General features: G+C 44.0%; 1 protein-coding gene across 1 annotated transcript in view; it reads right to left on the bottom strand.

Annotated features, from left to right (window-relative positions):
• scfd2 (sec1 family domain containing 2) overlaps positions 1 to 22253 on the bottom strand; it is a 93491-nt gene that overhangs the window by 53951 nt on the left and 17287 nt on the right. The gene's annotated exons all lie outside the window — the stretch shown is intronic.

Genomic DNA, 22253 nt, shown 5'->3' with positions numbered 1-22253 from the left:
CAGAGGAGACAAATGAAAGATGGCAGTTTGAAAGGGGAAAAAGAGGCACATGGGTCATGAAGTGAAGAGAAAAAGTGAGAGAGAGGGAAACGAGGCAAGAAAGATACCGAAGTACCAAATGAGGAAGCAAGCCTCATATAACAGCAAAAAAGGAATGGTTGTTGACAGAGGGATGGCATGTTTGTGTCAGATCAAGCTACAGAGGCCTCTGTGGATAGATTTCACTTTAATGAGGGATTTCTCTGTTAGGAGCTTTGTGTTCCTCGAACCAAGACAAACAGGCTCTCTCTGCTCTGAGACTCAGGGCTTGTGGACCCTGTGGTGGGCCCACTGGGGGGATCTGGTGTCTGACCCAGAAGAACCCTTTGCCGAGCCAAAGACGCAATACAATAAGACTTCTGGAACAAACCTAGAGGTGGTGGGCCAAAGCCACAGAACTAACTAAGTGTCGCTTCACTGTAGTGGCTGAGGAGAAGTGTGTGGAAAATGAGTGTCTGTAACAGAGTGTCTTACATACACTAAGTTCAACTTTATCGACTCTGCAAATGTTAATGATTTCCTGCATGAGACACTGAAGAAAGATATTATCATCACAGTGAAAGTTGTTGCTATGGCATCAATATAGATAATTTTCAATGTGACATCTGCATCAGACATTACGTTAGTCACTTCCTGTCAATATGCAAGGTATCAGGGGTGTCTCCTCTGTCATTCCAGCCTGAATGAGATCTTGCTTGTCTGTTCACTCCAACAAGGCCTCCTCCCTGCTTTAGCCCAAGCCAAACACTTGCCCCTGGGGACCATTCAAACACACACACACAATCTCGCCACACATTTTTCTTCTTAAACATTGTGAAATCAAATACCTCTCCAAGCTGCACTCATTGCATCTGCCAAACAATGTTTGGGATATTTCCTTTACTCTGTTTGCTGGTGGAACTGAGTGAGGAGAGAAGGACAAAGGAAATACATGTTTCCTGGTGAGATGAGCAGCGTAAGCGCTCTTCTGTCTCATTTCTCACTTCACAGAGGGAGAACCACAGCTCTCCTTTATTTCTGTCCATACGTGTCCAGCAGCACATCCATTAGATCCTTCAGGCTCTCAACAAAGCATGCCCACTGTCAACAAAATATATCATACACTCCTAATGGCAGATCTGATAGATACATGCTACCATGCAACTTTGGTGTAGGACGCCTTTAGAATGGGTCAGTGGAGGGGACAGAGAGGAGGAACTGAAAGAGGAGCTCTGGAGGGGTTCGGGGCCCCAAACCATTTGTCAAGAGGCAATTCACTCAAAACTGTACCAAGGTTCCCTCCCGGGCCCCTAGGCACACCAACAAAATATTTTCCCTCAGACTGAGTTCCCCTTGTAGGCACCCAAGTGCTGCCTTCTTTTGTTCTGTAGAAACTGGTAGCATTCACCACTGGATGACAGAGTTGCAGGTTGGCTGCCTACAAAAAGAGAGGTTGTTGGTTTGATCTGGGAAATCGACCGTATGCTGGACTGCTGAGGTGCCCCCCAGTAAGGGCTCCTAACCGCCATGTGCATGTGTGCCAGCGGAGCTCCAAATGGACCTCCAGATAATAGAGCGGTCATTGGACCTGGTTATTTGACATGTACAGCATAAAATGGCGATTGTGGTTACTTGCTACAGTGACAACACAAGTCAAGTCAGTGGGGCTGTCAAGTGTGTCACAGTTGCTTGGGAGCTGTGAAGATACGTTGTGCTGAGCCTGTAGCCTTGAAGCAATAATTACCAGATTTGTAAACATTTCGATCTGTGTGTCCTGGTGTGTTGCACCAATGCTTAGGCAACTGTCGCAACTCGACTGAAATCTGACATCAGCGACAAGCTGAACATAACATTGTCAAAGACTGTGCTTCTCTTGCTAGCCATTCTAGTGAGCTGTGAGTACCATCAAATATACCTTAATGTCCCCTTAAATGCTACAAACTCCCACAGTTAAACCTTTTAAATGGATAAGAAAAGTGTTAATCAAAGGGGGCAGAAAAAGCCTTAATCATTAGGTGAAGAAATTGGACAGTGCCACAAGACTTGCCCACTAAAAATTAGAAACTAAAATTACAACTAGAAGATAAATTCAGGAACACTCATGATTTCAAATTGAATCTTATGAATTGGATTTTTTCCAACACACTCGTTCAACAAATTCATTTTTTAAATTCAGTGGTTGAAAATCATCAAGACAATCTATGCACTTCAAATACAGTTTCAGCTGCCATTAATCTCTCCCCATATTTCCCCCTCTCTGTCAAAAAAAATCCTATTTTTCTGTTTGATTTGTGGTCCCTTAGTCCTCTCGTCTCCATATATCTGCACCGTATACCTTCCCTTATCCAGTGTGTGCATGTAAGTGTATGTGTGTGTGTGAGTGTTTGATTGTGTGCACTATGCAGTAGGCTATGTGTATGTATTTATGTGTGCGAGCGAACATGTACCTGGGCCCATTCAGGAGATCTATAAAAGCTGCTGTCAGCTGCATGTCATGGCGCCAGAGCAGGAAATGGAGGTCTTTGGTACAGAACCGAGGCTGAGCTGAGTGAAACTGTGCGGGAAGATTGACTGCAGCTCTTTCCAGCACTGCAGCTAAACTTTACAATGCCTGGCTCAGAGCCCTGCCACATGGGCTCATTGGAGAGGTAGTGTACTGTAAACGTCTCGATACAGAATGGAATGAATACAGAATGCTTACTGTAGCACTTTGGATCAGTTTCTGAACATTATGGTGTGTTATGTCCTGTAACATTCAAACATTCATTATTTAACGCTGCTGTTAAGCACTCTTAGCTGTGACAATCTGAAACTAAAGAACTGAATTAAGACCTCCTTCTATAGACCCCTTTGATTTTTCCATCTGACTTTTCCCTCAGAAAAAAAAAAAAAAAAAAACTAAATAAAGTTCCCTGAATGACATGCTCTAAAAGTATGCTGCTAAATTCATATGGAGTTTAAGGTCCAGTCTTTAAAATAGGCTACATTTACGGGAAGTGCCCATGTCCTGTACTACACCATTACTGCAGAAATAACAGGAAGCTAACGTTATTATTACACACTATTACCGAATCCACTGGTCCTGTTGCCATGCGCTAATGTGACCATTACACACAATTATAGAATAACGATGGCATTACTCTGTCAAAACAATGCTAATGCTGGGCATGCAATTACTGAAATAAAGTCATTACTCTAAATTACTCAGATGGGGTGTCTTATCATGACACAATATTTTCCAAAGATAGACTGACTGAAGATAAAAAATAGAACCAAGTACTCCTTTGTTCTCTGAATAGGCTTAGCAGATTGGCTGATATAAAACTTGCTGGATAGGCCTCTGCACCAATCATAATCTCTCTTGCATTAAGCTCTGGTTTGAATCTGTATGCCATTGACTGACAAATACTGTTTGGCAACTCAAACCATCCTGGGGTTCATAAAGCCTCGATCTCGCCCAATCACAGAGCCGGGCCAAACTCCGCCCCTGCCCAGCACAGCCTGAACAGGAAACCAGCTCCAGATGCAACCCCTGGAGGAAGGTGAGTGTTTCAGATGCAGCACAGCACACTAACCAGAACCAGGCCTCGCTTGCGTTGCTCCCTGCCTGCACAATGAACCTTTTTCTAGGCCCAAGGGCAGGGGGAGGAGCCTGAAGGTGGGGGGCCTTGTGGGAGCAAGAACAAAGTTGGCTGCAGGTCAGTTGTTCTGGTCAAGGAAAGATGCCCTGGCCAGGAGTCACCTTACACTGATGCCTGACAGTTTACCATTACCATAGTAACCGCAATAATAAACTCATTTGCATGCCTTTGGAAATGCACACATGCACCCTATTTGCAAACACATAATCACTTCCAATTTGCATTCACAAATAACTACACGCAAAGCTGGAAGAGATTCAGGCAAGCCTCTAAAAACAAGATGCATAAATCTTGAGGTGAGGAGACAGCAACTAAACTTTGACTAAATTATGTAGAGCGAGCGCAGTCTTTATTGATCTGTAGTGGAGGAGCTGGAAAACATAGACAAGAAGGGCCTCATGCTCAGAGAGACTGGCAGGCTTTCAACCCTGTAAACGAGCAAAACCCAGAGCAAATTCACAAAGGCCTCAACAGGCATTTCAGAGATGATTATGAATTGTGAGAGCCTGTCAGCACGCTCACACATGTACAGTATCTAGGTAGGGACACATGCTCACTGTAACCTGTGCTGACTGATGACACTGATGAAACTAGAGTACATTCACCGGAATACCTCTGTTTATCAAAAGACGGAAATTTGCCGTAAGTCCGGTTGAAACGGAAAATTAAAGTTTATCTCTGGCTCTCTTTTTATAGCCATTATTCTGCCTTGTGTGAAAGATAGGAACAACTCACCAAGTCTTTAAAAAGGAGAGCGGAAACATGACTCTAAACACAAGAAGGAACAAGTGTCTGTCACTGAACAGGATCATAAACACTTTGCAGTGGAATATGACTAGTCAATGAAATCTCTCAGTAATTTTATTCAAAACTAGTTTACCGTCATCCTATTACATCCACATTCAAAAATATTTATACCATAAAAAATGATTTTAAATAAACAAAATGTGATAAAACCATTGACAGAGACAGTTGTTTGTGTATGTGTGTCTTTTCATATCTGTTAGAGTGTGTGTCACTACTTTCTCCACCAGACTCATTATCGACCAGGTGACCTGCTGACTAAACAAAACACCGCACTGCAGAACAGGCGAAGAAAACAGAAATAGATTTGCATTATAATAAATCTATTCACACCCGGTAAATTACAGACTGCACTGAAGGTGCAATATCACTCAATCTCTCTAGTCAGATGAATTTGTGTGAAATGCCTGATGCTCATAAATAAGACCTTAATAAAGTGGGCTTCTGGCATACCAATAAACCTTGTTGGTCTTTTTTTTTTTCTTAAAACTCTCCACATCAGCCTTTTTAGTGAGACCACTGTGGCTTGTCCATCAGTCAATTGACTTCTGCATCTCTCAGTTCAGAAATGAAAACATGACTTGCACATAAATAGTTGAGAAGCCAAGATAGATAAAAAAAAAAAAAAAAAAAAACAAAGAGCAAAAGGAGCGCATGCAGAGAAACAGTAACAGTGTGTGAGAGATGAAACTATTAAATTGGACAGACTGTTGGATTCAGAGTAAGTGAGAGGTGAAAAGACAGGCAGAGCAGTGGATGGGAAAGCTCTTAAAAGGTAAGGTGACCCCTGGTCTGGCTCCATCAGCCTGATGCCCATTATGTTCACAGAAACACACACATAAATCTTTCACTTTAAATGAGGCCTGCATTACCACACATTAAGTGTTGTTCTTGCGCAGCAGGTCAGCCTTGTCGCACATACACACACCAGCCTGGCAGGACACAAACCAGTGGACTCGTGGACTCGTGGACCCGGAGACACACAGCTGCAGGTCAGCTTATGGGAGGTGGGGTGGATGAACAGCTGCTCACCGTCAACAGAGTGGCAAAGTGTGAATGACATACTGGTTTCAAAAGAGAACGTCCCTAGTCATATCGCCATTTTCATTTTTTGAAACTCACTTTTAAAGTGTTTCTAAAAATTTATGGTTTTCAAGTGACTCATGGATTGTATACTTAATGCAGTCCATAAATATTGTTCTTATGTCTGAAAGGATTACTTTTACCTTTTAACATTTTTTTCCATGGCTATTCTACTACAATCATGATTTAAGGACAACAAATTCCTACACAAGACTCAGCGTCCCATATTCCCGCTCTCCGACTCCACTAACATAACTGAACTTTGGCTAATTCACCTTGAAACCATGGTGACCCTTTGCAATATCCTCTGTTTTTTCAAGGATGACACGGGAAGTGCTCAGAGGGGTGAAAATCATCAGAGGCCTTGACAAGCAGAGGAATTCAGTTTTTGGGGGTCAAAATAGCGGCTTGGTCAGATGTCTGGGTGAGTAGCCTCACGGTATCTGATTGGTCTGAGCGACCAATTGGGGAAATGTGTTTCATGAAAATGGACAACAGCTTTTAAAATATTAAACTTTTGAAACATTTAATTACTGAAGATTTATCCTCACATCACAAAGGCCGAACCAGGGGTGATTCTGTTTTTGAAACATAACCGACCTTCAGTTATGATAGATTGTGTCTGAAGGCCTGAGTATTTTCCCACTGAAATCTTACTTCCAAAAAAGCTAACCAACGATGACAAAACCATTTTCCTACTCTATACAGGGCTGCTATGGCAAAATATTTCAATATCTGCATATTGCATCACCCCCTCCTTCTCTCACCTTTCATCTTCTCCAGCAAATTGTCACATAATCTTATTTTAGGCTGATTTCCACCTTAAAAGATAAATAACATACAACTATTTTTCTGGCATTTTGATCATTTTGCACATTTTCCAAGGCACTTGCCATACAACTCCTGAAAACTGAAACAGCTCAGCCACATGTCATGATTTGTTGTGCAGTGCTAATTGCTTAACCAGCTTGCAGAACTATGTTGGCATTTTCCTTGAAGAAACTAACCCATTTTTGGGGGGGGTTTACCAGATGGAGAAAATTTTGGGGTTTCTGTTTCTGCATTCACTTGCCACTTCACCAGGGAAAGAGTGAAAGCGAAAAGTGTATGGTCTAAAAAATTGGGGTCAGAGCTCCAGGAGGCACCGTTGAAGATACTTGTACAAATCATGTGGGTCATTAATAAGTTATGTTTTCTGTTTAAAAGTTTAGTTTGGCAGCTTGAGAGACCAATGAGAGGACGGTGGGTAGGACTTCTTAACTCCCATATGAATTTCACAATAATTGGGAAATTTTACCTCCTTTAAATCCTTGGTTGATATAGCTGGCCTGCAGAATTATCCATGACACATAACAAATCCTACATCAGATATTGTATGCTTCTGTGTTGCTACAGACACACGACTCTCACCAGCACATCGGTGTATTGAATATCAATGTCCAAGGCTATCAGATGTTGCTGAGCAACAATTGTCTTATGAGGTATAAACCAGCCTTCGGCCTCCCTGTGACAGTCTCTCCTCCTCTGTCTCGTGTGTGTACGTGTGTGTCAAAGGTTGGCCTGGCTTGAGGCTGGAGGGCTGTAATTTAGAGGCGACTGTGTACATGAGACCCAAACACAGACACAAACACACAACACACACAGTCCCCACGCTCCGCCCTGTCACCACCAGCCAGCCACACGCTGGTCACTGTGGCTGGACTCTGTCCGCCAGGCACACGACACCCCGCCTGCTTATCACACACAGCCTCCAGCATTCAGCTAAAATCCAGAGCTCCTTTGGTATCCAGTTAGCTGCTAAAAAACAAGACAGAAATCGTACAAGTAGGTTTAAAGTGAACATGGGTATTAAAGTGGTACAACTCCAAGTGTTTGGAAACATGGGGGAATTAGTGAGGCTGTGCTTTGCCACATAGGCTGCAACAGATTATGGCGTAATTCACCAGATGAGAGTTGCTCTGCAGCCACAAACCCCTGGGCCATGTAAAACCTCCCGCACTTTTCTCACACTGAGAGAAACTGAATCATACTCATTCATGAGCGCGCGCACACACACAAACACACTAACACACATACACACTCACACATAACCCTTTAATACTGCCAAGGACAGTACATTACATCCACTACAAATTGACTCTGGTGGTTCCAGCAGGGAAGAAACTTCCTGAGGTAAACAGACAGTTTCTAGACGGAGCAGAATGAAGCACAACCACAGTTTACCCGATGAGACTCACAGCATAACAAGTGACTTAAACATTCCGTAATCACTCAGTTTCATTTTTCATTGGAGCCAATCAGAAACATGACTCAGACACGATACAAGATATTCATCAGTCTCCTCCTTGCCTCTTTTTTTGTGCTGTGTGAGGGATTAAAGCAGCCCATCTGAATCCAGTTTCGGTGTCTCACACATGGAGAAAAGGGGGAACAAGAGGGGTGAATGAGTGTAACCAGCACAAAGACAAGGAGGGCTATTTCAAAATAAGAGTTTGGTTTGATTGGCAGGGAGTGTGATGAATGCAAATTTGCAAACGTGTAATAACAAATAAATGCAGTCTTATGCTTTTTTGAGCTATTCTGTATAATATATCTGAAGAATAAAACATTTACAGGTTTTTATGAATGTCAGAATACGAGGTAATATTTTTGCATGTGAGAGATGGTGGCTCTCAGTCAGCTCCAGAGCTTGTGGACTCTTTCAGACATTGGAGGGCACTGTTGCACCACGCTGAACTCAGGACTCTTCTGTCCTGCAGCTCCACAGATCCAACCGTCTGCCTCTCTTGTTCCCTCCAAAACTTCATACCTCCACCAAGAGAAGGCTTCAACAGACCGGAAATGGCCTGGAGCTGAAGTGTTAGATATTTTTAAACTATTAGCTGTGCGCGTTAGGTGGATCGTGGCTGTGTGACAGTGAATTCTGCAGCGTTGACCTCAGCATTATCCCTGCCATCATTATGAACCTGGCGGCCTGTTGTTGGCTGCTGTACTGCCTGCTCTGCTCCGTCAGGGTGTGGCTCTCTGTAGTGAGGCTTGAATAAAACATGGGACTGATCGTAAACAACCAGAGAGCTATGTCACTGACTAGTTTACTCTGAAGTGAGTCATTACTCTAAGGTACAGCTGTTTTGCTGCTTGTCCCTCAGGGGAGGAGGGCTGTGTGTGTACGTTAGTGTGTGTGTGTGCGGGTACGTACAGGAGGTAGTCTGTCACACTGTTGCTGCACATGGGTAAAGGCAGTACCTCTTCTCTAATCCCCACATTAATACAGAGGTCACTGAGGTAACTCTGTGTGTCTTGTATGCCTTAGGGAGTGAGGCGAAGGGGGATGGTGCATTTCAATATGTCTGTGTGTGTGTGTGTGTGTGTATAAATATGTAAATATAGTCTACATCATAGTCTTGACTGTCCCGCCAACCTGTATCTCTATCATAGAAACTCATAAACACACCTCCACACGGCTGCTCTTCCCCAAACATTTATAGTACACTCATTTGAGACACAGGAAACAACTAAGTAAATCTCCCTCTCTCCCTCCCAGTCTCTCGCTAAAACTCATACACACACCTGGCTGGACAGACGTATGAATTACGCTCACTATAAATCACTTGCAACTTAAGAAACGCTCAATCCTGTTGAGGGGAAAATACCTTGGCAAGAAGCACTTGCACATATTAAGCAAGACCTAAAACTAAAAGGAAAATTAACATGAAAACTGTCAAAGGCCGAGAAAAATAGCAGAGAAGAAAGGATTGGAAGGGAGATAAAGAAAGTCAGACATGCACAAAGAGATATTATCGTCTTGAGGGTGGTGGCGTGAGTAGACAGGGCCACATCATGTTCCCTGGTGGCCACACGTGTGATGTGAGTCAGACTTATTTTGTATTTACCACATAACTATGATCATGACGATTATATGCTCTGAGGGCCATTGCCAACTGAAGAAGGTTTCCATTCAATAAGCAGACAAAGGAGATGGAGACCTGCGGGATGCGCGCGCGTGCACACACACACACACACACACACACACACAACAATGTAATAAAGGCATTAATCGACCACATGAAAAATAGTCACAGACATCTTCTACCAGTTGTACATCCATTTTACTGGAAATCCACTGTTCACACAAAAGAGTGACCGAAAAAAAGAGCTACCAAGTAAAAGCCACACTGACGGGTAGTGGTGGAGGTGGGCTGGGTCAGCTGGGTTTCAAAATAAAAGTCCAGAGAAAACATAAACAGAAGAAAAACAAAAACAACTAGGGCTGTGCCTGAGTCATAATCCCCTCAGCTGAGTTAGATTCAGAGGTTCAATATGACAATTAAACGACTAATTGCTGTGTTTTTTTCTTTTAATTCATGGCATTCTGGCGATCAGAAAATGCACTGGCACAAGTTTCAGTGTTGGTAGACGATGTCAATAATGATCACATGCAACATGGTCATATGAACATATCTGAGCCTTTAAAATCTAAAATCTTCATTAAGACACGCGCATAAAGATTGTAACTGCCGGTAATTGCCAGGCATTTCTGGTAGAATTAAGCTCTTATAACCTGCTTCTTTTTTTTTTAACCATTAGAGAATGTAAACAATTAAGTTATTAAGTAAATTAAACAGCTTAGGCTTAAATAGGTCAAAATTCATGGTCCTTTCAGCATTTTCCCCAGGATTTTTCAGCATATTTTCAGTGGCAGTGATGCCAAAAGTGACTACTGGAATACTACAAGCCGCAGTGTGTTCATATGCTTCTCTTGCTCTGTCTGTGATCACGTGTTGAAATTTGTCACTTCGATCTTGAAAGTGCATCCCAGCCGAATAGCATATTGACTACTCAACTCAAACTTTTCACTCACCTGCAGGGGTTCTGTAATAGATGATTCAAACTGTTGACTTTCAGAGGACGGCCCTAACATTTTCACTGTTTAACTCAGTAGCGTGAGCCATGGTTTTTTCAACAGATATCCTTTCCATCACTTACCGCAGACTTATGTGCACAGAGAAAGCCTGACCGTAAGTATAAAGGTATCATTTTAACACGGTGACTAGCCACTTGGTGCTACATTCAGTGTATCAGGGCAGTGGAGCGTGAAGAAAAAGCTCTTTCTGTGAGTAATCTAAGAGCTGAGAGAGAGTGGCATTCTGCACACACAGCAGTCCTCTGTCAGCGTACATGCAAGCGTGCCACCGCTAACATGGCTTATATGGAACTATACACTCAACCCCAGCGAAACACTGCTGAACCCTGTCTGATTTACACAAACGCACAAGCATACACACGCACAGGCACAAAGAAACAGACATTCAGGCAACAGAGTGTATATGTGTTGAGTTGTGTTTATGGGAGGAGTGCAGGGGTGGACAAAACAAGTGAGAAAGAGTATGAACACACGGCAATCCTTCTGCAAACACATTAAACCCACACTTCCCCTCAAGTCCATCCGTCATAACACCAAGGATACTGGAACTTTTAGAGGACTGTGCACACCAGGATCAATATTTTACACAAAGCACACTCTGATTCTTTCTTTTCAGCATACATATGAGCGGTGACCCACAATGACTCTGTGAAAAGGGCAAAGACAAATAAATGCTCGGACCCGGAGACGACGACAGGCCTGAAGGCAGGACCGACTGCAGGTTTCGGAGCTGCAGTCAGGATGGAGACAGACACGGTGATGAGTGCACAGCTGATAGCTCTTCATGTGTGTGTGTGTGTGTGTGCATGTGTGTGTATGAGTCTTTGTGTATGTATGTGAAAAGAAAACACAGTCCTGGGCCTGCTGACTCCGGTTCTACATGCAGGCTGAAACAGAACAATACAAACAACAACAGCCAGGGTTTCTACTGCACAAACATTCCCAGAGCTTTTAGCCCGCAGCTCAGTTAAAAACACACACAAGAGGAGGGGGGGGGCGAGGAGCTTTCACCACTAATAACGCCTAAAACCTCTTTTTTCACTTTGTGTAGGGCTCAATGCATCTTTCTACGCTCTCTTCCTCTCTCTTTCTCAATGCCTCGACCATTTTTTGGCTTTCTCTTCATCTCATGTTCCCGTTTTTGAAAGCATGATTCTGGTCCTTCCCAATCGCGCTGACCCTTAGTCTATACTGCTGCAAAAGGAATTCCTCCATGGCTACCATAACTTTGAGAAATCATAAGTTATATCTTCAGTAAACTCAGGGCTGCAATAACTCACAAGTACAATAACACAGTACTAATCGAATAAGGCCCCGCTGAGGTTTTGCAAGAAAGCGCATGTGTGTGATTGGGCGCTGAGTTAGAGGCGGAGGAGAGGAGGAGGGAGGCATGATGGGATTGCTACACCACACTCAGGCCAGGGTAAAGTGCCCCTCTCCCACCCCATCCAAAAAAAAATTCATTCCTCTACCTCACTCCATCCTGCTTCAGACCTTTACCTCTTCTCCCCAGGGTCTAATGGATCACCTTCACTTCCCAGAATTCGTGGGTCACAAACTGTGATCCTTCACACATCAAGCGACCCTCCGCAACAACTGAAGGCAACAGCTTGCCGGTGTTTCTCACACTTTCCATCTAGCTGCGTACATCATTTCTCTTTAGACTACTCTCAATGTGACAGGACGAAATTCTCTGAGACTTCTCTCTGGGTGTTCGGAGTCTAGGACAGAGGCATCTTCACAGCACCGACAGCTGTTTCCTACATGATTTTTCTCTCCGTTGCCTTTGGGGTTCACAGTCAAGGCGAGTCTTTCTCTTTACCGAGACAGCGTCACTGACAACTTCTTTCAAAATCCCGAGCCTTTTTTCCAAGCTATGGATGTCAGTCTGCTATAGCGAGTATAAGATCTGTATGACTGACCTCTCTGATAGGTAACAGTTGATGTCTGGCAGTAAATCCTCAGACAGCCTCCCCCCTTTCCCTTCCTACACCGTGAAAATGTCTCTCTTCCTCATCTTCTCTCATCATGTCTGTCTTCCGGGACAGATGGTAAACACATCACTAATGCCTTGCATGTCTGCCTGTCGACCCTCTGATGCAGCACAGAGCCTAGCAGCTAAACAACGTCCAAACATCACCCTGGCACAGAGGCACTGCTTCTCCAAATACCACTAAGACTGTCTGAATTACACTGACACTGTGCACCCACTTGATGGTCTAAATGTTTGCGCTTCAAAAGCCTGCCTCTTAACTAATATCATGTACTCATTTTTCATCTTCAGCTCAGCTACTACTTGCTTCAGCAGAAATTTTCCTCGAAAAATATACTTTGTAGTCTATTTAGATTTGACAGAGAGAGAGAGAGAGAGAGAGAGAGAGAGAGAGATTCTGGGTTAAAATATTACTAACAAATATTACTAAATATTGCTAACTTCAAGTATGAAGCTTAAATGATTACAGAGTAAACAAAATTCAGATGTCTAGTCAAACAGCTTGCGTAATCTGCATTCATTACCCTTAATGACCAGATGGCATGTTTCAGCTTCAAATGTGTATGAGTTAAAAATATTTTTATGTTCTGCATATGAGTGATATAATGCATGAATTATTATGAGCAAAAATGCTTTGTGCTGATGTTTTGTCTATACAAATAAATGACACAACAAACTTATGAGCAGAGTCAGCCAAATTCAAACACATTATAATGCTGACTTGCAGAAATAAAATTTGGATTCTGCAGATAAACATCTGTATTATTATGTTTTATCCAGGATGTGGTGTGATGGTTAGTTTCAGAACCCACAAAAGGTACTGTTTTGTACTGGGTTGTGTGGGGATGGCTGAACTTCTGACCGAAACGGTGTTAAAAGTATCCACTGCAGCATTTTGTCTACAATAACCGCAGTTAGTATATGAAACATATTCAAAAGCTTATGACCATTCAAACACAATCAGAGCTCTGTGTTAAATGTATCATTTGAAGACTTGCAGCTTTTTCTCCACAATGATATAATAATGCCCACAATAAGCAAGTGAAGAGTAGATGAAGGCTTCACAAACACACAAAACAAACACAAACACGGCCACCCAAAGTGAACAGACACTCATTAGATCACACTCGGTGTAATTTATGCCTCTCAAATATACGCATACACACAGCGCACAACATGTATTTGGTAATAAACCTTGTCTCTGTCAATAGCTCTACTCCCTCCTGCCATGATGAGAGGGAATGAGAGGAGAGAAGCCGACATGTTTGCTGCGGGCCCATGATGTGTAGACACAGAGCGCTCATAACACAGAGACATCACAACTGCAGACATGAAAGGGTGAGCACTCAGCATCTTAAATAACTCAGAATAGAGGGAAGAGGGAGCAGGGAGGAGAGGGAGGGGACTGAAGGAGTGCGAAAGAGTGGAGGAGTGAGGGGGCACATGGCAGGCGTATGAGAAGCCTGTCTCCCCCTCCTCTAGGCCCTCCATCCCTCCTCCTCCCGCTCATAATTAGTGGCTCGGCGTCAGTGCTCGTTTTGGGTTACTTTCATTCCTTTTCCCATTTCCATGAAAACAACTCCGGGACAAACGGGCCCACATGTGTCTCGCAGTATCCCTCGCTCAGAACAATAGCAGAAGAGAACTGGGGCATGTGAGTTCACTCCAGATGAAAGCTTATGGGGGAAAACACAGGAATTAGTGAGGTTTTCCCTCACATGTTTTCAAATCGAGTTTTCCAATTGCATAAAATGTTGCGTAGCTCTGGCTGGAACAGCTTAGGTTTGGCTTATACTGGCATCCAGCATGGCAGACAGTGGAAAAAATTCAACAAAACTGCAGGTCTATCCAAATGTCTTTTACTCCTGTGCAAGAGCTCCGCAGTATAACCGTGATAGTTATTTCAACAGATTCTATTTATAGTAGGTGCAGCTAATTGCAAACAACCCTCTATGTGTTTTATCTGTGCAACAAATGGACCATTGGTTTCCATTTGTCATGACTGCTCTAAACATGACCAGTATTTTGGCCATTGTTCTGAGGCATTTCCTAACAAATCCGTTTACAAACATTTTATTGATGCATATGCATTGCTGAAGGCCTCTCTGGTTTTATTTTAAGTTACTTGCTCAAAGGATGTTTCAGCATGTGGTTATAGTTCTTTTTCACACTGATGTACCAGATTCACTCCCTCTCATCCAGATATAGACTACAGAGACATAATGAGACACATTTCTCCAAATCAGCGCATGAGACCAGTTGGTCGAACAACAAAAGAGGAGAAAGAATAGGGAGCAGAAACAGAGAGACAAAGTGAGAAAAGCTACAAGAAAAAAAAACAAAAAAACATTGACATTCAAAACCAAGAGAGAAAATGATAGATATATGGAATGAGGGAGCATAGAAGAATAGTTAAGCAGTTCCAGACCCCAGCAGAGAGCCTGGGGCATCCCCCTCTGCTCCGTGCCCAGCTGTCAATCAGCTTATGAGGGGTGATGAGAGGTCCGTACCCTGAAAATCCCTGCACAGATGAGTTCCATTTTTAGCTCATACAAGATGATTCCAAGAACAACAAAAGTCAATTTTGCCAAATAAAAAAAAAAAGAGAAGCGGAGTGCATTTTGTCATCCAAATAGTTCCCAACAAATGCAAATACCAGCTCCAGTTAAAAGTTGAACTGAAAACCAGATACAACTAATGTTGTCAAAACTTATAAACATTTAAACCTTTATAGTTACACAGGATGAGGATCTGTATGCTGTGGTTGCTCAAAGTAAACATTGTTCTCTCTGCCAACAAACGGCCTCCCCATGACTATATGATGGTGCTTGAGTTGTCCCACACACACTGCTCCCCCTTGGACTCAATCAAATAAAACTTTCTTTTAGAGTCAGAAGTCTCCTTTAATATGACACATATTATGGCTTGCATGACATAACCACTTGACATACTAGTTCCTAAACCTTATCACTCTTACTTAGCTGGTAGAAAACATGACACTGACCCTGCTACAGATAATAGATATCAAACAAATGGGACATTTCACCTGATCATACATGCACCACTTGGATCTGTCTCGTTGGGCTATGTGGGTTACACACGGAGCAGTGCCCCAGGGAACTATGGGTAATTAATGACAGAGCAAGAGGGTGGCAGGAATCTGTCTCTGATTGACCCGGTGTGACCCTCGCTGCTTAGTTACCATAGTGACCAGCGAGTGCCATTCCTCCAGCTGACAGGTCGAATCCCTGAGGCGACAAGGTGGTCTGCAGGGTGGGCATGGATGAGCAGAGGGGAGGGGGAGGGGAGTCTGGGGATGTGCACTGGAGTTTCAGATGGGCATAATTACAGGCCCCCTATTCCCCTTGGCTTCACGACCTAAGGGAATCACTCCTACTCCCTGCTTAGCCCCCCCCGTCCCATTCATCTCTATCTGCAGAATGCAGGTCCTTGCCCACCCTTGGCAGTAGGGGGCACTGCCAATCTACTGTGTGCCCAGATGTGTAGGCCAGCAGGAAGCTGCTCGCATCAATTCTGAGGGTCCACTGTCCACCCGCTCACAAGGCCGAGCATTCATCATCAGTCTTGCAAGCATGCACAACCAAGACTGTCACGTTTCCATCTTCAACACGAGGCCAGCTCTCCATGGGCCTGGAATAGTTGAGTTTCTCATCCATTACAGGGTCACCTTTGAAATGATCTGCTCTTCACCCTTGACTGTTCAATCACAATGAAAACTCCAATCTACTGCCATGCTCTGAGGAAGACGCATAAAGAGCCTGGAATGTTTCTCTGTCTCCACCCTTCGGCACAGGCATACAGACACAAAGACACACACACACACACAGACACACACACACATGTCCTCTGGCCTGTGGCCTGTGACCTCCCCTGGACTGTGGCCTGTGACCTCCCCTGGCCTGTGCTCAGCAGGTAGTGACAAATGACCTGATAGCTAATCTGTCCTGAGGTGGAGCTTTTCTAAAGGGAACAGAGAGCCTGTGTGTGACAAAACAGGAAGCTGAGACATTGTTACCAGCCTAAGCACATTAAAGAGTTCACATCCATCTTAAACACTGTGGAAAACGATAACTCCAGCACTATCACCACTCCAGTGAGCAGCGACTTACAGGTTAAACTGAACTGATGGAAGGGAACCGGTGTTGACACAATAAACTACGAAAGCTGTGATGTAACTTCTGGCTAATTCACAAACCTAACTGGATTCCAAGGTTATTATAGTGAGTGAGTCAATTGCTTTCATAAAGTTTTGTGTTTGTATTGTCATACCTATTCTGAATTTCCTAATTCTTGCCCCTTAGGAACAACCCCCATAGTACGATTAAACTAAAACTTTAAAATTGAAACGAACAAAACCGTATCTTATTTTAAATTAGTCATAGCAAGAATAACAACAACTACAAACAAACTACATCCAAAGTACTCAGCAAAAACCTTTCCCTACCACTTCTGGTAAACTGCTGCACCGCTCAGCCAATGCGTTCTTGAGAGGGTGACGCATTCTCTGCGTAACTACCTTTTGCTGCGGTATTCTTGTAAGGTAATGTTTTCATATCCAGCTGTCCAATGATTACAAGTTTTTGGCTGGTCAGCGTTTCCACAGAGCAGAACTGTTTGTCAGAGTTGCCTGACACTCTGAATGACTACAGAGAGGATTTTGGACACACAGAAGTGCGGCCATGATAACTTTTGCAGAGGATGGCGAGAGTCAGTCAGAGTAGAAAGATGCTAAGCTGAGCGGTTCGGTGGCCTGCTATGTCTGGGACACTGGGTCACTGTTAGGTCTCCTGCACCCCTTTGCCACTACCCCTAACAGTCAGCTTTTTCTAGGACCGTCCTTGTTACAATCCAAGGGTGAATGCTGGGCATTGTGGGGGATTTTCCCTAGCCTGTGGTGTCCTGTTGGAGCAAACTCAAAATGAAGTCTGACGCCAGGAGGCCAAGTCAGCAGACCACACTGACCTGATTCACCAGGGATAGAGAGTGTTACTGGGAGCTGCAAGAGCCCCTCCGATCATGTTCCTTACACCACCTCACCCAAACGAGGGCAGATGACCATGCAGTGCAGTATAATGGTGCTTAACCACAAAAAGAGCAATATGAATATTAGGTGTTTGCACCTGGGAAAGATCAGCCAATGTAACTCATGAGTTTGGTGTAAGCAAGTGTGAGAAAAACAAGCTTCTTTCTCTCGTGGCTGTGAAAAACATTCAGCCCGAGTCCTGCGCAACACTCAAAAACACACATACATGCAGAACAAAACAGGCCACATGAAAAATCCTCCTGACATGAAGGCTTTTGACTCCGCAGTGAAACAGCCACAGCAAACAATAGAGACCAGTACAAAAATGTGCCGCAGAGGCACTGACGTGGTAAACGAAACTCTGACTCGGTGCAGAACTATGCCAAAAGAGAAATAACCTCTTAAAGAAGGAGAGAAAATGTTGAGAGTATTAAAACCTTATGAGCCCATCTTACTCTCTCAGCCTTAACTTTCACAGAGCTGTACCTCTATAACTTTATAGCTATTAACACCAAAGCAATTCCTATAGTTTCAGTTCAGTGATCTGAGATATAGATTTAGTGGAAAGGTGCTTAGTAGTACATTTAAAATGCAGCACATGCAAATAACTATTGAGCTAAGAAGTGAGGCCAGTGTGGGTTAATATGAGACAACTTCATCAGGCCTTCTTGTGCTCTTCTGTTTTCCAAGGGAGACAGATTGAAGATCATCACAGCCAGCGGGATGGCAAGTCGATTAAGGATGAGTAAAGCTGGAAGCGCAGCAAGCCAAGCACCTATCTGTCTGACAGAAGAGAGGTAATGATAACAGGAAGTGAGATGAGTTGGTGTTGCCCTCTGGCCTACCAGCCCATCACCTCTGTTAAAAAGGTTCCTCTCTATAAACAGCCCACTCTCTGCCTATTAAACAGATAGTACATTAGGCCTGGACCGAGCAGACCAATGTAAACACAGCCGTCTCAGGGTACTGGCGCTGAGGGGGGAGGAGAGAGGAGAAGAGCGGGAGACGGGGGCTATTCCTGGGTCTTCCTGGGAGTGAACTCCATCACTGCGCTCCTCTCCCGCTGTAATCCTCCCCGACTAAACACAGGAAGGAAGGGATAGGTAAATAACTCGCTCTTTTGATAAACCCAGCTTTTTTCATATCTGCATTTTCCTCTGCTGTTAGATGGCTTGTTATTCTTCAAAATACAGCAAAGTTGACGTTGGTGGAGTAGAGGAGTATATGCTGTGCAAGTGTGTGTATGTGTTATTGTGAGGCTTGTGTTTGGAGAACACCATGACATGAACACGGGGTAAACATAACATGTTTAAAGAGAATGGCATGAAAAAGTGCAGTTTGTGGAAAAGGGATGATGAGGATAGGATAGGAGAGAGACAGAGAGACCTCAAAGGGTGATCCTGAACCCCCCATGGCTTAGACTGTGAGGGTTCCCTGCATTTTCACCAGGCTTATCATTCCAGTGTTGCCCCGGGGTGCAGCTGGCTACAGAGTTGATACACAGGGTCTGGATGAGGGAGAGAGCAGTATGGAAAGTGGATGGATGGGGAGACGGTCAGTCCGGGTCACTCCAGATGTGAGGCTATTAAACAGTGGGGAGTTGGAGGGGTCAATGCTGGACATCCCAAGCCAGGACCAAACAGTCATTCACACTCTTTTGTTACAATCTCCAGCAAAACACAGGACAGCCCCCTCCGTGGGGGAAGCAGAGAGAGAGAATAAGGGGAATGTCTGGGCTGCGGGGACAGGCTCCATACCCTGGGGAAAGGCCAATTACAGGCTTAAAGCCTCCTGTCTGTCTGTGGCATGCAGCTCAGATAAGATGAAAGTTACATGGGACCAATATCAAATTTTTCCCCACTGTCGCCGTCAGAAATGATACAATCCAGATGTCGCATATAAAACTGCTAGTTAAGTATTCTGAGCATCGGCGTCCCCTCAGGTGGCTTCGCATCAATAGGAAAATGACACAGATTTGGTTTTGTTTCGTTGGCAGTCTACTGACATTCTGCAGGCATGGGAGTCTGAGGCTTTACATGTCAGTGTCCATCCAGGGACGGGTCAAGGGGTAGAGGTCAAGGGTCATGAGTCCGTAGGGTCACCAAGCAACAGCCTGGGTATTTACTGTATGGAAACACTTCACACAATGCACATATTCATACATATTAAACTGAATATAATAAGTCAGGTAAATACAGACAAAAAATACACACTAATAGAGATATAGGGACTTGGATTAGAATTGGATTTAACATAACAATTAGGGAGGCATCCATCTAAACACAATCTGTCTCTCTACTCTTAACCACATAAAGTTAAAAATGCTACAAAAATTAGTAATAATCTACACACACATACACACACACATACAGACGCACACACACATACACAAAACAAAAACACAAGAGCATATACTACGTCTTTGTTGTGTTTTGTGTAGGGCTGCATGTGGATGTGAGAGGTGGAAAGAAACGCATTTCCACTAGGTGCTACATTGTTCACAATGGCTCTTGTTTTGGATAATTGTGCTGTGATACAAAGAGAAATTGATCCTGTAATGACAGTTGTAAGTGTTTTGTTTTGACGAATGGTGGGCTGCGCAAGAAAACAAAGAGACGAAATTCCATTGTGCTTAAATTTTTCCTGGCTGTGGGGCACCAAAACATCTGAATGAATGTAAAGGACACTGGGCTTGGGTTCATAGCTCCATTGTAACAAATATTTCAGATTAAAATACAAACATTCACAAAGAGAGAGTCTGAGCCAAGGAGGCAGTTTGTGGGACCCATGGGAGTAGGGGACACACAGCGTAGTGTAGCCTTGTGTCTGAGCAGTGCTGTGACCAGTAATAACTGGAATGTTTGCAGAGGCAGGCCCTGGTAATCCCAGCAGAGTAAAGCAGCAGGCCGGGGTGAGAGAGGTTAGCTCCCCTCCCGTCCACTGCTCTGCTGTCACTACCATATTCAGTGATGAGACAAGCTGCCTTCTAATCAAACGCCTGGCCGCAAAGTACACACAACGACAATACAATTCTAGCCTTAAAATAACAGAGCCTTGCAGAAAAATCTTGCCTCAACTTGCCCCCTGACTGTCAACCTACTCCAGCATCAAATCTGCTGTCTCTGGGAGGGATGTCGAACATGTTTAGCTTGGTTTGGTGGAGGCTCCGGCTGGGCTGTTGATGGGAAGGTAGCGTAGTGTGCCTGTGATGTTCTGGGAAGTGGTGAAAGAGAGAGTCTGTTGAGTTTCTCCGTGGCCACGCCGCCCTTGTCCAGCACTGAGAGCACATCTAGCACACACATTTTGTAACTGCGGGCTGGACTTGAACCAAGCCTGCTCAATCTGACCCATTCAGACCAAACCCCAGTCGTATGCCAGACAGCCACGGTCCACAGTGTAGCGCACAGTGGGGGGGTTAGATGCAGGCAGGGTGGCAGTGCCAGCCAAGTGGATATCTGTCCATCTAATGCAAATATAAGGCTGTATTGAGAGGTAATAAGTCCACTGGTTTTCATCAGGGCAATATAAACAGCACCTATCACACTGACCACATTTATATCACAACCTAGGTAATATGTCAGCCTCTAGAACCACATCTGTACCTTTAACTCACAACCTGTCAGCTCCTTTAACCACTCAAGAATATTGCTTTCAAATCAAGGTTTACCAATAAAATCAGTAACGGTGTAATATGTCTCCACAGAGCTTTTATCGTGAAACATTACATGGTATAAAGAAATATTATCTGACAAGTTGTGCAAATCACGACCTCACTCCTCAGGGAAGGTTGTCGAGCTCACAAAGTAACTATTCCATGGCTTTTTATACAGCTGAGGGATTTGCATAACTGTTAGGAAAGGTATAAACTCAGGCAGGGCCTGAACTCATTGGCCCTTTGCCTCCGCACAGCTCCTGCCCACTCCAAGGCCCCTGTACACCACAGTGGAATCAGCCTGAGTGAACTCACACTGTACGCCGTCATGGTGCGGCCAGCTCTGCCCAGCCATACCCACACCGGCCCTCACACACTCAGGCAGAGTAAATACAGTCTGACCGCCAGGCAGAGCTAAAAGGCATTTCGTCCCGCCATTTTCTAATGCAATTAACTTCTCTATGTCTGCCTTGAGCCAAAGCAAAAACCTCACATGGAAATTAAATAAACAGAGGGGGCACAGAGGACACACAACTCATTTCACTTAATACCTCAATAAAACTCAGGCCCGTTTTGATTGCAAACACCGACTTTCACATCAGGCTCAAGGCTTGATTGTGAGATCTGATTTCTGAAGAATTTATTTTTGAATGCAGGCCAAGCGCTATATATACTCTGCTGGGGCTAAATACAACAAAAACAACAGTCTGTTTTTAAGATAGCCACCATCAACTTCGTGGTGCACAATTCCACCTCAAGATGCAGTGCCCTCAGGAGCCTGGCAGTTATGAGACTGAAACAAAGCAGAGAGGTAAGAAGTAATCGGGTACAGTACACAACCATGGGGATGCAAGTGGATTGTAGAAGAGCCGTAGAGTAACATGGATACTGGCACTATAAGCCCTAGAATCTTCTTCCTTCATTTAATAAACCAGCGATGGCTCCAGCTGAGGACCAAGGTTTACAAGGTTGTTTTCAAATTCCAATTTGGCATGGGGCACTAGTGCAAGATTGTTTTTTTTTTTCTTTTTCTTTTTTTTTTTTTTTTTTTTTTCCATGATTTACTTTAATAAGTTCCTAAATACTCTGCTGTC

Source organism: Myripristis murdjan, chromosome 4 (genome assembly GCF_902150065.1).
Source record: "Myripristis murdjan chromosome 4, fMyrMur1.1, whole genome shotgun sequence".
Classification (NCBI taxonomy): domain Eukaryota; kingdom Metazoa; phylum Chordata; class Actinopteri; order Holocentriformes; family Holocentridae; genus Myripristis; species Myripristis murdjan.
This window is presented reverse-complemented; position numbering and strand designations above follow the sequence as displayed.